This window comes from Glycine soja, chromosome 9, assembly GCF_004193775.1.
Source record: "Glycine soja cultivar W05 chromosome 9, ASM419377v2, whole genome shotgun sequence".
In the NCBI taxonomy this organism is placed as follows: domain Eukaryota; kingdom Viridiplantae; phylum Streptophyta; class Magnoliopsida; order Fabales; family Fabaceae; genus Glycine; species Glycine soja.
The window spans coordinates 25,474,669-25,480,613 of record NC_041010.1 but is presented as its reverse complement, the minus strand read 5'-3'; the positions used below and the strand labels follow the sequence as shown (position 1 = coordinate 25,480,613).

The window sequence follows — 5,945 nt, the reverse complement described above, 5'->3', positions numbered from 1 at the left end:
CTGCATTAGGTGTGGCCATTTGGAGTCTTTGACTAAACTTGTATTTGGTCGCATTTATGACCTCAACAATGAAGGATCACAAGGTTGCACTTTTTATTCATTTTATTTGTTTTGCCGGGTAACAAAGTATTTTGCTGCTAATTGACGTGGTTTCGTTGCGGTAGTAGTGTATTATAATCTGCTTCACGGGATGCACAATATTATTGAAAAGCACAAAAGGGACGCAGCTTTTTTTTTTTTTTTTTTTTTAATGTACCATAGGTGTATTAAAGACAATCAAACAGTTTATGGTGCATGTGAGAGTTATAACAAAACGTTGGTTGCTACTTAAAAGTGAGTTTAGTTGTACGGCCATTGTAAATTTAGTGCCAAGATGAGTGAGGATCTCATTAGTTAGGCCATTGTAAATTATCTTCCTACCAAATTGCCACGACCTTCCTAAAAGAATATGTCTTGGCTCCATGGGAACTATATCACAATTAACTTCATCCTTATATGTCCTAATGGAGAAAGGTACTTTCACTTGTTGGTTAACTATCATTTCCCCTTGCTCATTGAGCCATTGAAGTTTATAAGGTTTTGGGTGGGGAATGATAGTGAGGTTCTACTTGGAAACTAATCTTGTGCTACAACAATTTCAACAATATCCACTATCCACAATGAGAGAACAAGTTTTATCTAAAATTTTGCATCTTGTATGAAAGATGTTCTCTCTTTGGGATTGAGATAGATCACAAGATTGACCTCCAAGGAGCCTTCTAACCATTAAGAGGTCACCTTTTTCATGGGGGTAGACTTTCTCACTAGACTCTTCACCCCTTACTTCATCTTCACTTCAACTAGAGGAAGGGCAAGAAGTAGTCTCCTCTTGACTACTGATGTGTCATTATTTTCTCCTATTTCTTAACCCTTTTTGCACCATTTTAATTATTGATTAGTCTTAATTGTCAAATTAATTATGCAGTTTTATCATTTAGGCCTATTGGACTAATTTTGTGTTTTTAATTTAATTTCAGGAGAATTATAAGCAATTGGGCTTGAATCCAGAATTGAGCTTAGACTTGAAGAGAGCAGACAATTTTATCAAATCTTATCTTATCTAGATCAAATATTATTTCATCTAGATCTTATCTTATCTTATTTAGATTTTATTTCATCTAGATTTTATTTTATCTTATCTTATCTTGTCTAGATTTTATTTTATTTATGGGCTTGAACTTAAAACAGATTTGTAAGCTTTGGGGTTAAAAACTATATAACAGCACCAAGGTTCTAGTTCAGGCTCTCCTCTTCTCTCCTCTCCTCTCTCATGTTTTTCGTTTTTAGTTTTAGGCTTTTCTTCTTTTAGACACTTTTTCGTTTTGCAATTCCAGTTTTTAATTTTCGTTTCAGTAATAAAATTTCGTTCTTCAATCTATAATTTCGTTCTCTATTGATTAATGGAAGGCTAAGTCTCCAGCGTTGTTTTCTCTTGAGGATCAAGCACAGTTCTCTTTGAGGTTCTATTATTACTATTAAATTCTGTTCAATTTTTCCTCTTCACTAATTACTCTGAATTTGTTGCTATTAATTCATGCATGCTTAGTGCTTGATTAATTGTCTCTGCGCTTAATTTACGTTCATGCTTAATGATCGTTTATGATTAATTGGTGTATGTGTTGCTTAATCACATAATGAATGCCTTATGTTAAATTTCGCTTAGTAATTTAATTTAGGGTTGGATTAAGTGGTTGAACTGATAAAGGATAAACTCTCGTAACCTAGGATAAGAGACTTGCATGTGAATCAAGGGGAAACAATGTGTTTTAATTATGATATTTTATAATTCACATCTATTCGTTGTTTAATTTACAAAAGCAAACAACCCCCCCCCCCCAATTCATTACTATTTTCCTACTATCTATTATGAACAATTGATTTATCATTGCTCGTTGGGAAACGACCTAGGATCACTTCCTAGTTACTGCATTTTAATGTTTATTTGATTCAGGTACGGCCTCGATCAAATTTGGCACCATTGCCGAGGAGCAGTGTCCAAAGGTTCATAATAGCTAGTGATTCGTGTTTTATGTTTAGTTGTTTTATGCTTTCGTGTGTTGTGTTAGTGTTGTCTAGTGTCTTGTTATTTTGTTTAGTGTGGTGTTTTGTTTTAGTTTTTCTGTTCAGCGTTTCCCCTGTTTTAGTTTTTGTATTTTGCTGTAAATAGTATTTTGCGATGGATTTGGCGACCACTTTTGTTGATCTGGAAAACAAAGTAGTAGTGCAAATCCCTTAGCGACTGAATTAGTGACTACTGTTGACAATTTAATTGGCGATTTTTGTTTTGATAGTTAGGGTTATTAATTTTGGCTGAATTTTGGTGTGATAGGTTCTTTTGATCCATATTTTTGGGAAAAATAGTTGGAGCCCTTAGTTTGGTCAGATTTGAAAGTTCAAAAAAAGTAGTGAATTTGATTTTTGTCAAAACTTCAAACGGCCATAACTTTTGCTCCGGGTATCAGAATGACTATTATTATATATGTATTTGGGTAGAAAAAAATTTCCCATATCATGGCAGCCCGCCAAAGGCTGGCTGAAGTCTCTTGCTAGCCAAAATTGCCTGTTTACTAGTTTTTTTTTTTCTTTCAAGTTTTATTGTTTTATTTTTCTAAACTCTCCTTAGGTAGTTTCCATAGTAAGACTTTGAATTTTTGCTTGAAAATTTGTGCCATCTTTTCATGATTTTAGGGTGTTGCTCACAAAATTTCAAGTCATTTGGATACCATTTGAGGGTAGCTGTAGTTTAAACCTACGTTGTTACTTGCATAAGAAGGCAACTAGTTGTGCATGCTGAATATAGTGTTTGACTAGAGGAAACCCATCTGAATTACAACCCTTTGATCCTGAGATAGATAGGACATTTCATAGATTAGTTAGGCATCATTTTGTACCTTTTGAGCATCCTGAGCATTCTGTTATTGGTGAGTCTGAGCATTCTGTAGTTGGTTATAGTTTTGAACATTCTGATTTTGAACATTCTGAGAACATGGCACAACCTCCACCCCGTGAGAGGACTCTAAGGGAAATGGCTGCACCTGATTTCACCTACGAAAGCTTGTGCATCCAATACCCTGATGAAGATGTCCCATATGTTCTTAAAACTGGACTGATCCATTTGCTTCCAAAGTTTCATGGCCTTGCAGGTGAAGACCTGCACAAACATCTGAAAGAATTCCATATTGTCTGCTCCACCATGAAACCCCCAGATGTCCAGGAGGATCACATATTTCTGAAGGCCTTTCCTCATTCTTTAGAGGGAGTGGCAAAGGACTGGCTATATTACCTTGCTCCAAGCTCTATCACGAGCTGGGATGACCTCAAGAGAGTATTCTTAGAAAAAATTTTCCCTGCTTCCAGGACCACGACCATCAGAAAAGATATTTTAGGAATTAGGCAACTCAGTGGAGAGAGCTTATATGAATACTGGGAGAGATTTAAGAAACTATGTGCCAGTTGCCCTCACCACCAGATTTCTGAGCAGCTTCTTCTCCAATATTTTTTATGAAGGACTTAGTAACATGGAGACAAGTATGATTGATGCTGCCAATGGTGGAGCCCTTAGAGACATGAACCATGCTGAAGCTAGAAATTTAATTGAGAAGATGGCTTCCAACTCCCAACAGTTTAGTACCAAAAATGATGCTATTGTCATTAGAGGAGTGCATGAAGTAGCCAAACACCCATCTGAAGATCTTTCTGTATTTCGTGTTGAAATAATTGACCATATTGTTGATGAATACATGACTGATCTTCATTCTAATCTGCATGCCTGTCACTCTTCATGCATTGAATCTGAATTTCTACTTGATCATATGTTTGAATTTGATGCTGAGAGTGAATCTGAAATTTATATTGATTACATGTCTGGTGATGTTTTACCTCTTGAGATTGATTTTCTAGAGTCAGATAGAACTAACCATGTTTTAGGAAGTACATATACCTCTGACTTTCTTTATGAGGTATAGGCTGAGAAACCATCTCTTTCTACCATTATCCAGCCGCCCACACCAAAATTGAAGCCTCTGCCATCAAATTTAAAATATGCTTACTTATATGAGAGCAAAAGTTTTCCAGTAATTATATCTGCCTCCTTTGCTAATGAGCAAGAGGAGAAGCTGTTATCAGTTCTCAAGAAGCATAAGAAGGCTATAGGCTGGACCCTGGCGGACATTCCTGGTATTAGCCCATCCACATGTATGCATCGGATAAATTTAGAGGATGGGGCTAAACCAGTAAGACAACCATAGAGAAGACTCAACCCGGTAATTCTTGATGTAGTGAAGAAGGAGGTAACCAAGCTTTTGCAAGCTGGAATCATTTATCCTATCTCTGACAACCAATGGGTGAGTCTCGTTCAGGTAGTCCCGAAGAAAACCGGCCTCACCGTCATCAAAAATGAGAAGGAGGAGCTGATACCTACTCGGGTGCAGAACAGTTGGAGAGTCTGCATTGACTATAGGAGGCTGAACCAGGTTACCAAAAAGGACCATTTTCCACTGTCATTCATTGACCAAATGCTTGAACGCCTGGCAGGTAAATCTCACTACTGTTTCCTTGATGGTTTTTCTGGTTATATGCAAATCACTATTGCTCCTGAGGATCAGTAAAAGACCACATTCACCTGCCCCTTCGGCACTTTTGCCTATAGGAGGATGCCTTTCGGCCTGTGCAATGCCCCTGGTACCTTCCAGCGGTGCATGATTATTATTTTCAGTGATTTTTTAGAAAATTGCATAGAGGTGTTTATGGATGATTTCACTGTATATGGATCCTCTTTTGATGTTTGTTTGGATAGTCGGGAAAAAGTTTTGAATAGATACACTGAAACTAACCTTGTTCTAAATTTTGAAAAGATGTCATTTATGGTTGAGCAAGGTATATTTTTAGGCCACATTATTTCCAAAAAGGGCATTGAAGTAGATCCTACAAAAATTTCTGTTATTTCACAATTGCCTTACCCCTCTTGCGTGCGAGAGGTGCGATCTTTTCTTGGTCATGCAGGATTCTACAGGCGCTTTATAAGAGATTTTAGCAAGGTAGCCCTTCTGTCATACCCTAATTTCGTCCGGGGATTATAATTTGATGATATACAACCATTGATTGGCCGCTTCGAGATATTTGGCACCCTTTGTTGCACAATATGTGAAGTCCCGAGATGTGCCGAAAATCAAAAGGAAGCAAGCTTACGCGATCCGTGAAAATTCCGTGATGTGACGGAAATCGAAGAAAATCCAAGCCGAGGCGCTTCCGTAACATTTCCGTAACGTTTCCGTGAGTAATTACGCGAAGATTCTCGACCGTTCTTCAACATTCATCGTTCGTTCTTCGTTTTCTTCAGTCTTCAACGGGTAAGTACCTCAAACCGAGCTTTTCAATTCATTCTATGTACCCGTGGTGGTCCACATTTTGTTTCATGTATTTTTATTCTCGTTTTCATTCACTTTTTATACCCCCTTTTGACGTGCTTAAGTCATTTATTTAAGTCATTTCTCGCCTAATCTAAAAATAAAATAAATTTCCACCGATCATTTGAATTGTATCATCCGTTAATTTCGATTAAAATGAATTCCGACCGTTCGGTCGTGCCGTAACCACGTTGGAAATAAAAAAAAGAGGTAAAATAATAATATAATAATAAAAAAATACCTTTTAGTAAAATAAAGCGAAAAATCAATCGGACGTTTTCTCTTTGGGATTTCTCATTCTTAATTGAATTGACTAATAACTAAAGCGAAACTAAGGCTAAAATCAACTCGCCTAGTCAAGCTCGTCCACAAAAAATAGGGTTTTGAAAGTTTATCATTTCAGTTTCTTACCAAGTAAAATGGATCATTTTTAAGGTCCAACGCCTTAAAATGATCACCCTTCAAGTAAAAAGAATCACTTGATTCACGCATAAGAAAGAA

At 36.8% G+C, this 5,945-nt stretch overlaps 1 non-coding gene across 1 annotated transcript; it reads right to left on the bottom strand.

Moving 5' to 3' along the window:
• Positions 1–3,403: 3,403 nt before the first annotated feature.
• Positions 3,404–3,510, bottom strand: LOC114369007. The gene has a single exon (XR_003657469.1). It is a non-coding gene; the product is annotated as a small nucleolar RNA R71 (small nucleolar RNA).
• Between the last annotated feature and the right edge of the window lie 2,435 nt (positions 3,511–5,945).